This window comes from Gossypium hirsutum, chromosome D01, assembly GCF_007990345.1.
Source record: "Gossypium hirsutum isolate 1008001.06 chromosome D01, Gossypium_hirsutum_v2.1, whole genome shotgun sequence".
Taxonomy (NCBI): Eukaryota; Viridiplantae; Streptophyta; class Magnoliopsida; order Malvales; family Malvaceae; genus Gossypium; species Gossypium hirsutum.
The window spans coordinates 6,082,151-6,092,899 of NC_053437.1; the positions used below are offsets into that span (position 1 = coordinate 6,082,151).

A 10,749-nucleotide genomic window follows, 5' to 3' on the forward strand; every position below is an offset into this window, starting at 1 on the left:
GAACCATCGATTTTGTGAAACCTCTCACTAAGATCACTCCACACTGCCACTGCACTGGACGCAAATATAATCCTTGCGGAGAGTTCTTTGCTAACCATATTCAGAATCCAAGATAGCACAATCGCATTGCACCGCTCCCATTGATAACCCATTTCTTCCGGCCACATATCTTTGGAACAAGTACCGTCCATAAATCCCAATTTGTTTTTCGCTAGTAATGCAATTTTCATCGTTCTACTCCAGACGTTGTAGTTCTCAACACCAAGCAACTGTGCTACCAACAAAGTGCCCGGAGTGTCAGAAGGATGCAAGTAAAGTGGATGATTGAAATCGGTGATTGAATCGGAGATACTCATTGTCTTTGTTACCACGAACCAAAAAACAAGAAAATACAGACTGAAAATGCCCTAGATTAACAGCCCAATTTTGTTGAATCAAGCAGACTTGGGCAGCTAATGCAGAGAAACCAAAGTAACAAGAATCGAACGCAGCAACCAAAAAAATAATCATAGCCGCTGATTTAACAATTCATCAGAAATTTTGACACTTTCCGTACCTCTGATACCATGTTGAAACAATTGAAAATTCATCGTATATTTACTGCAGCAGTCTGTTATACATTTATAAACTTAGTTATCAAACTAACTAACTCATACATAACTGATACTAACAACTTCGCTAACCACTCTGCTATTTGCTAACTAATTTACTTCACAAAAAAGGTATAATCTTGATCGAGTTTAACATTTTCATGTTTTCATTAAAAAATTTGCATGGAATTGTACTTGTTTGTTTTGTTCGTAAAATAAATGATCTACTTAATTAAAAGAACCATAATCTGCCTCTGGGGAAGTAGTCTCTGCATCTCTGGAGGCTTTTGATTAAATAATTTCAACTACTATATACATTAGAACTTATAATTTGGCAATATGGTCACTACAACATACAAACTGTTTAGTTTGTATCATTTGCTTTTGCCTTTAAACTTTGAACTTTCACTATTGTGCTTGCACTTGCTTTTATTTTTTGATTACAAGTGACAAGTTTGTGTGTGTGGTTCCTGTAATTATATCTGTTTCAAACATTTCGATCTCGAGTGAAAAAAGAACAGCACTCAAAAGAAATTTTCTAGTATTTGGTATTCCCGGATGGTTAACAGTCGTGTTGTGCTATGGTCCAGGGGAAAAAGGCCACAGCTTACCCTGCAATGTGCGACAAGCTATCAGATCAAAGTCATATTCACAATAGAGTAGTGGTGGATGGCAACCTCATCACAAGCAGAGGCCCTGGAACTTCCATGGAGTTTGCACTAGGAACCGTGGAGAAGTTTTTCGGACGCCCGAAAGCCTTAGAGCTAGCAAAAGCACTGCTTGTTGTACGCCAGTAGATGAACTAGTATGAGTGTTTGGTCCTGCCCATTGTTGACACCATTTTTTTGATGAAAAACGGGGTCGACTTGGGTTTTGAAAAATGAAACGGGAGTCGCCACTAATCCTTTTTTATGAGGTGTGATTGGATCACCTCGAAAAGTGGTTGTTTTTTAATAAACGGTTTGATTTTATTAAAACAACAAGTTTGATCCACGAAATTCAGAAAAAACGGGTTCTGGAGTCGGTTATGCACGAGGAAGGATTAGCACCCTCGATACGCCCAAAATTGGTACCTAGTTGATTACTTAATGTCTTAATGTTGAAAATTGAGAACTTTGGAGAATTTTAAAAATATGATCATTTTATTAAAACGTTGAAAATTTTCAAGAAAAAGGGGATATTTCACGTTATTCGAGAAAAAAAATCATATCCAGTAAGTTGAGAAACAATGTCTCGAATTCCCGATACGCGAATAAAAAATGCTTATTTAAAAGATATTTAATTATCTTGGATTTAAAAAGGGATCACGACCAGTAAGTTAGGACACTATCCTTTTTAAAACTTAAGTTTGAAAAAAAATTTGTGTAATAAAGTTTAAAAGAGTATTCAATTGTTTAAATCAAATGAAGAAATCGCAACCCAATACGTTAGGGCACAATTTCTCAAAATATTAAACATTGAATATTGCATTTATTTCGAAAAATCCTCGTCTCGAGAAAACAACGTGTCACATCCAATGCGTTAGGATACAACGTATTGAATTCTTAATAACGAGCTTTTTATCATTTTTTAAAAGAGTAATCTCGATTATTTAGGTTCAACGAAGAAAATCGAAACTCAATACGTTATGGCTCAATTCTCTCGAAGATCTCAAATACCGAATATTACTTACATTTTTAAAATTTTTCATTTTTGATAAATCCGAGTAAAAGTAGGTGTAAAATAACAATAATGATGCAATGTAAATAAAATGAAACAAATAAACAATAAAAAATAATCATACGGGCAAAATAACAAATAATATGAAACTAAAGTAAGAAAATAAACAATAATAGACATGAAAAAATGAACAAAATTAACACAATCATAAAAATACAAAAGATATATAAATACGTACATATATGTATAAAATTATGAAAATATGGAAAATATATGCATGTATACATTTTTGAAATTATTATACATGAAAAATTATGTAAGTATGTATATATGAAAATTAAAACGTATATATAGGACATACATAATATAAAGTATAAAATATAATATATATTAGGAAAGTATATAAATACATAAATATGTACATAAATAATAATAAAGGGATAAATGTATGCTTATATATATATCCTAAAATATGTATGTATATTCAGATAATAAATGCATGCATATATACATAGATCATAAAATATAGATATGTATATATATATGTATATGTTTTAAAATATGTATGTAATAACAAAATACATTAATACGTATATAGGATACAACATATAGAAATATAAATATATAATGTACAAATATTTGATTGTAATATCAATAATAATATAATAATAATATTATTAATTAATTAAAAATAAAATAGCAAACTTAAAGGGCTAAATCGAATTAAAAGGCAGAAATTTGGGGCGGATTCGAAATAAATAAAAAAGGAAGGATTGATTTGAATGCGCGATAACATAGAGGGGCTGAAAGGGAAATTTTCTCTTCTCCTCTAAAACGCACAGCTTCATTGAGGACGAAATCGAGAAAAATGGAATTTTGTGGCAAAATTGAAAAATAAAAACAAAATAGGATCCAATCGTAAACAGCCTCAAAAGCGTAAGGACCAGGGGCGCAAATAACCCCTTTTATCCAGAAACACGCGGATCCTAGGAGGTTCGGGTCGGGTCGGCCCGATTCAAGGAAAAACTACGTCGTTTTGGGTGTTTTGGTGCCAAGTCAAAACGGCGCCGTTTCACACCACTATAAATTCCAAAAATTTTACAAAAAATTCATTTCCTTATTCTTTTCAAAATAAAAAAACTTCAAACTCTCTCAAGCCCTTTTGGGCAGTCCGGCCTCCAGCCTAAGGTCTGGCCGTCGGTCACCGCGCCGGTAGCCGGTCGCCAGCAACGGCACCGCCGTCCGTGGTGGCCGGAAAAGTCCAAAAAGGCCTATTTTACCCCTCTTTTCGAGTTGGGTTCATATTCGGGGTTAGAAAAGCCGAACTCCCAACGAAAAGGGGCCAAAAATGGAAGAGACCCTTCAGTTCTTCCTCCTCTCCTCCGCCGAAATCAGGTAAAATTCTCCTCTTTCTTTTGTTTTATTGTCTTGTTATATATATTGATTAAATGAAACAAAAAAAAGAAAGAAACGATTCAGAAATAAAAATATGTATATAAACAAACGAAGATAGGATAAAGGAAATAAAAAAAGATCACCTTCAAAATTTTTATTTCTTCCAATTTTTTTTAAAAACCGAAAAAAGGTCCTATACAAATTTGATATTCGGCTATTTATAGCCCATTACATCCATTTTTTACAATTTTCCTACTGTTATTGTACTTGCTGTTGCGTGTGCTCTCCCTTGCAGGTGCCAGAGGAGTTGGTGGTGGTGGTTGCGGCGGTAGCAGGGAGCAGGTAGTGATGTTGGTGGTTGCGGCGCTGGGCTAGGGTTTCAGTTCTGAAACCCTAGTTTTACCATTGAGGCTGGGACTTTGGGCTTTGGATCAGTTGGGCTATTATGGGTTTAATTTGTTTTGGGTTTGTTAATAGTTTGGGTTTGTATTGGTTTTTGGCCCAGGAAAATTTGGGCTGTACACCCATATTACCGTATAGCCTGCTATGAGACGATATATGAGACTATAGAAGGTGAGTTTGAATTCACTCTGCGGTTTTATGTACGATAAGTTTGTTCCTTGTCGATAAATAAATGAGTGTTAGAACAAGGTGAGCAACATGAACACCTTTGGTACATCTGTGATGGCATCCTTTGTGAAATAATAGTGGTTTTAATTCTTGAAGCCTTCATGGGTGGAATATTTTGTTTTCGGCAATTTATTTCTGATTTCCAAGAAGTTGCCATTTGAACCATTTTATATTACAATCTCATTTTGCAATCATTCTCAACCAGAGTCCATAACAAATTTTATCTAAATAAAATTTTACTACTGTAAAATATTGTTCTTTTCTATTTTTGCAAATATAAACCATGCCAATCGTGCTTCATTTGCCTAGGCGTGGGGATATCAAAATTGGATATACAATAATAATAAGAGATAAATCCTATCTATACATGAATTATAGTTCAATGTGTAATTTTATACAAGAAATTTTGATTTGATCCAATTCTTGTAAATTATTAACAAGATTGTTGATATAATATCATTTTATGTTTATATATTATATTTATTCAATATAAAGAATTTATTTCTTTAAATATGTATGATAAAATCAAAATTAAAGTTTCAAGTATACATTTGAACTACAATTAGTGTTTCACGTGTATAATTGCATCAAATTAAAGTTCATGTATACAATTGTACATTAAATCAAAATTTATGTATAATTTTAAGATTTGTCCCTAATAATAATAATAATAATCTTCTAACTACTTAAATCTGATGTAATTTGAAATGGTTTATGCCGAAACCATTTTTTTTTTGTAAAAGGAGTCGACTTGGATTTTGAAAAACGAAAACGAATATGGGAGTCACCACCAATCCTTTTTGATGAGGTGTGATCGGATCACCTTGTAATTGATTGTTTCAATAAAATGTTTTGATTTACTAAAACAACGATTTTGGTCTACGAAATTCCAGAAAACGAACTCGGGAGTCGGTTACGTACGAGGAAGGATTAACACTCTCGTAACGCTCAAAATCGGTACCTAATTGATTGATTAATGCCTTAATGTCGAAAGTCAAAATTTTGAAAGGAAATTTAAAATACGATCCCTTTTTTATTAATGTTATTTAAAAAATGCTCGAATAAATCGAAACAAATATTAAAGACCCTCTCATCTCAAGATAGCAAAACATCACATCCCGTACGTTAGGACACGACACATTGAGCCTTTGAGAATGGGCTTGCCTTTATTTTTTTTATTGAAAAAAAACTTTGGTATTTTAAAAATTAAAAGAATATTTAGCTATTTGGGCTTAACGCGAAAATTGAAACCCCGTAAATTAAGTTACATTTTTTCAAATATCCAAAATGCAAAAGATTACCTTTTCTTTTTTAGGAACTTTGGGTAAAGTTAACGTAGCATTTAAACCACATATAATGCAATAAAATATTATAAACAATGATGTAATTACAAAGATGAATTTAATACCAATAAACCAGTCGCGATAAATAAACCAATAAAACGGAAGATGTATATATATATACATATATAACATGAGAATGTTTACAAATGAATGAAACAATGAAATGATACATACGAAAAATAATAAGATGATAAAATGCGTATTTAAAGAATTGCGAATAGGGTATATTTTAAAGTGTGGAAAGTTAAAAATTTAATGCTGAATAAATGACTAGACAGATGGATAAATAACTAAATAAATAAAATAAATGAAATAAATTTAAAGAGTCGAAATTTAGATAATAAAAAAAACGCAAGTATAAAAGGATTTAATTGGTAACCAAATAAAATTTCGGGGTAAGCATTTGAAATAACAAAAATGGAATAACGGGCCAATTCGTAACACGCTGAAAATACCAGGGAGCAAAAGGGAAAATGTCCCAGGCTCCTTGTGTGCAGCATTTCAATAGAGGATTAAAATGAAACAAAAATAAAATTACGGGGAAAAATAAAAAAATAAAAAAATTGGATTGCAAACTAATTAAAAAGCGGAAAGGGAAATTAGACCCTTCCGCAAAAACACGTGGATCCTGAGATTGGAGCGGGTCGTATATCGAACCAAAGCCAAAATGACGCCGTTTCGTAGGGTTTTTTAAACTCAAAAAATTTAAAAAAAAAACCTTATTTTTGCACTTCTCAAAAAAAAAAAACAAAACTTTCTATCCAAGACCCTCTCCCCTCTTCCAAAAACCGGCCATCCTCTAGCGAACCGCTACTGCGTCGGCCACCGGTCGCTGGCGATTGCACTGTCGTCCACGACGGCCGAAAGGCCAAAAGTCACTTTTTTCTTGGTGATATCAAAGAGAAAGGGGTAAGTTTTTTTTTCTTTTTTTTTGTTATATATTTGTTATATATATGTATATATAGTTTTTAACAAAACGAAAGTACAAAAAATTTAAAATAAAAAGAACAGTTTCAAAAGCCTAAAAAAAATGACCTTTGCACGACTTCGTTTTTCCTTCGATTCGTTTTCTTTTTATGCTTGAATGTGTTTTTTATTTTGATTCCCCTCTAAAATATTACATTGTTATGTTTGGCTTTTATAGCCATATTACACAATTCTTTGTGCTATTGTTTCTTGCTTTTTCTTTCTCTTTTCTTGCAAGTGGTGGAATCAACAGTGACAGGGGGCAAATCCCTTTGCTATTTTGGTGAAACAACAACAGAGAGGGTCAAGCCTCGGGACGAGGCGCGGGCGGTGCGCCCGAGGAGGAGCGGCGCACATGGGAGCTAAGGTTTCTGAGGATGAGTTTAGGTTGTAGGCCAACGGGCTGCTTAGGGTTTTTATATTCTGGGCTATTTGGGCCTCTTTTGTAAATGGACTATTGTATTTAGTTTTTATTTATTTATTTGGATTTTATTTGTCTTGGGCCCGAGCAAATTGGGCCTATTACAGTTTAAATTCGGTTGGATTTTGAATTTAGTTTAGCTCATAATTATTTGAATCTAATTGGACTGGTATTGATTGATACGAGAATCGATACAGGCTAAATGTAACACCCCAAATCCGGCCTAGATGTTATGGTCGAATTTAGAGTGATTACGTAAAATGATTTAAAAATTTATCTTTCCAAAATGTTAAAAACAACTTAATTTCTATTACTAAAGAAATCTCCGATTTAGAAGAAATTATTCTTAATTTGTTTAGTTGAAACCATGTTCTATTACGTTTTCTAAAAATCGGTTATTTTGCAGTGGAAAGCCTTAGAAAGAAGTATTTTTGAAAGCACAACTTGTTGATTAGAAACATATTGTCTTGTAGAAAAATGAACTTTGTCGATAAAACATTTGAGCGGTATTTTGCGAAAAACAAAATTAAAGTCCAAAACCCGAAACCACCAAAAATGTCCAGACAGTCCAAAATTTATAAAACTCTCAAACCCAAATTTAAACAAATTAAATTTATGAAAATATGGTTATAACCGAGCTCCCGTCATATCGACCCGCCTAAGTTTGAGGGCTACCTGAAAGTGACAGACAAATAGAAAGTGAGTTTTCATAATTCAGTGTGTATCTTAAAGAAAACAAAATTACAGATTTAATTTCAGAGTTATTACATAGCAAAGCAGATACAGACGTATCTGCTATACAGACTCATAATCATATGCAAATTTACAATTCTACCCCCATCAGCTACACATTATCTCCAACATCCCTACACACCATATAGAGTATTAAATATTTATCTAGCGCTACGCATCACTTAGTGTCGGTATGACACTTTTCAGATTACTTGCAACTGCAGTGCCAGTATAATATTGGGCGAGATATCGCCTCTCACAGAAATACTTCCACATATTATATCCCACCCCAAAATCAAATACAATTAGAACAAAAATTATGCATAGCATTTCAAATACAAATCATATACGTATATAATATTACTCTCAATTTAAATTATCATATGATAGCTCAAATACACTTACAGATATCGGAAATTATACCAAATTTAATGTTTGTTCGTTGTTTTTCAGGTTTCTCATTACACCTGATTCAATTTCGATGCGAAAACCATCACGAGACTTCCAGAACCTAAACACAACAATTAGGACACTTAAATCAGTAACCAAAACAAACCCATTCAGAGAACACCATCCTCAATTCATCCAAAAACTACTAAACAAACCTAAAAACGAAGCTACACAGCCCCAAAACAAAACCGAACGCTTACTCAAGCACGCAACAGCAACACACGCCCTTAAATCACTGAAGAAACGCCTCTTCCCTCTTGATCTTGATCCTCTCCTAAAAACGTAGTGAATTAATAAGATATTGCAAGGATACGAATTTTGCACTACACTATCACAATTCCGTAATTCCCAATTGCCCACATCAATTCCACAAAAGATCATAGTAGCAGATGATGGAATCTTACCTCTAACGATTTAAGCCTACAACCGAAACAAAGGAATCCAACCAGTATTGACAGACTGCAAGAGGCAATGACTGCAACCAAGAAAAATCAAAGAGAACCAAAGAGTAGAGAATGAAGAACAGACGTGAAAATAGAGGAAGGGAAAAAAAATAAAAGTAAAAAACTAACCCACAAATTTGAGGGAAAGAGAAAAATAAAGATAAAAGAATAAAATAACTATTTTATTTTTAAAAAATACAAATCATATCCCCAACTAACCAGAATTATTTCTTAGCGTTTAAACTTAATCCAAATTCCTCCACACAACAACAACTAGTAAATCAAAACTCAAATTGTTGAGCGTTACAACTCTGCCCTCCTCAGATTTATTTCGGCCTCAAAATTTACCTGAATCAAACAGATGTGATTATTGTTGTTAAATCGTCACCTCAAGTATTTAGCGATGGTTATACTTGCAAATGCCGCTAAATCTATGCCCAAACTCTCACACAAATATATAGTGGCATTTTATAATTTTTTTCGTCTCTAAATCTCAAACTTTTATTAAACAAAAGTTAAATAATAATAATAAAAGATGGTATCAAGTATCAATACAATTTTAAAGGAAAAACTTATTCATCCCATTCTCAACTTGATTTTTAAAAACAAAATCACTCTTAGATTTGATGGGTTTAAACCTTTTCTCACTCTTCTTTTCAAAAACACGACACAATTACCGATAATATTTTAAAGTTAAACATTATTAATTAAATATCACAGAATCACTAAATTAAAAATTCGATATATTTTTTTTATTCATGAAACTTTTACTTTAGAACTTTCAACACTATCTTCAAATGAAGTTTAAGAGGAATATAGTGTTATTGAGTCATTGAGCTTGAGCTTATAGTATTAATAAAAGATGATGGTGAACATGTTCACAACACAGAATGGATACATTCATGATCTATAAATATAGTACAATTATAAGGACATGTCCGAACATACATATGGGCACTTGTAGACTGAAATTATTACTAATATTTATAACTAATGTTATGAATAAAATCAAAACATTGGCATTAATGAACTCACATATGTATAGCATTTTAATATATATGTCTATTGTGGGTGTATTTTAACCATGTTTCCTTGAAACATTAACGTAGAAACCATCTGTAAATTCCAGAATGGGTGAACGAACAATGTTCCCTCCCTTGATTTTTGTGAACCTGTTCAATAAAAATTGCAAAACATTTTTTGTTTAGATTCTTTGGATTAAATTATTAAAAAATATAATGAAAAAACATACCTGAATTTGAGTTCCAATGAATTACTAATCATGCCGCAATAATTGAGAGAAGTGAGATGGTGCCACTAGTGAGTTATTGTAGCAAATATATGTTTCAGTAATTAATTTTTTGTAGTTAATGGTTTAAATTTGTATTATAGATTTTTACTTATATATAATGCCTTGTTTGTATTAGTTGGAATACATTAAATTAATAAATCTACTAATAATTATATGTATGTGAATAAAATTTTAGCCTAAAATTAAATACATATAGTTTCTGGTTACAACAACCTCGTCAGACCATTTATGAATGACTGCTATAACAATGTCAAAAGGTAATCTTAATTACGTTCGGTCCCTGACAAAAGGATGAAGATAAGCTTTCATATATTTATAATTTGATATTTGTAATGATTCAATTTTTATTGGTATTGAAAAAAATTAAAATTTGAGGTTGAATCTTAATTAAGCTTTTTATAATAAATAATAAATATTGAGATTTTCAAGATGAATATGAAAATAGAGAAAGAGAATTATTAAGTAAATTATCAGAGAAGTTAATAATTAATGCATAATGACTAAATTATAAAGTAATTAGATTAGAGGGATTAGATGAGGGATTTAACTAAGGGCGTGTGAGTAATTAAATCAAAACCAAGTTATAGCCATAATTTCCCACTAAGTAAATGAAGATAAAATCATGGCCATTAAAATTATAATTATAGATTAATTATAATTGATAATTAAGTGAATTAATAAAAGAGAAAAGAGAGCCAGTGGAGATTGATGGGTAACATGTTAAGTAGATGATAATGGAGCATTGAGATGGGTTGATATAATAATATTTAGAATAACATTTTATTAGATAATTGCAAGTTAGGTGGTC

The 10,749-nt window shown here is 31.9% G+C and overlaps 1 long non-coding RNA gene across 4 annotated transcripts; it reads right to left on the reverse strand.

The window, feature by feature from the left end:
- Positions 1–7,560: 7,560 nt before the first annotated feature.
- Positions 7,561–9,376, reverse strand: LOC107917742 (uncharacterized). Of its 4 annotated transcripts, XR_005909216.1 has the most exons (5): positions 8,978–9,376; positions 8,591–8,661; positions 8,387–8,460; positions 8,160–8,247; positions 7,561–7,679 (listed from the first exon to the last, which is right to left on the reverse strand). It is a non-coding gene; the product is annotated as an uncharacterized lncRNA (long non-coding RNA). The 4 variants fall into 4 exon arrangements; XR_001689825.2 differs by lacking the exon at positions 8,978–9,376 and having other exon boundaries at positions 8,342–8,460; positions 8,591–8,810; XR_001689822.2 differs by lacking the exon at positions 8,978–9,376 and having other exon boundaries at positions 8,142–8,247; positions 8,342–8,460; positions 8,591–8,810.
- Positions 9,377–10,749: the final 1,373 nt, after the last annotated feature.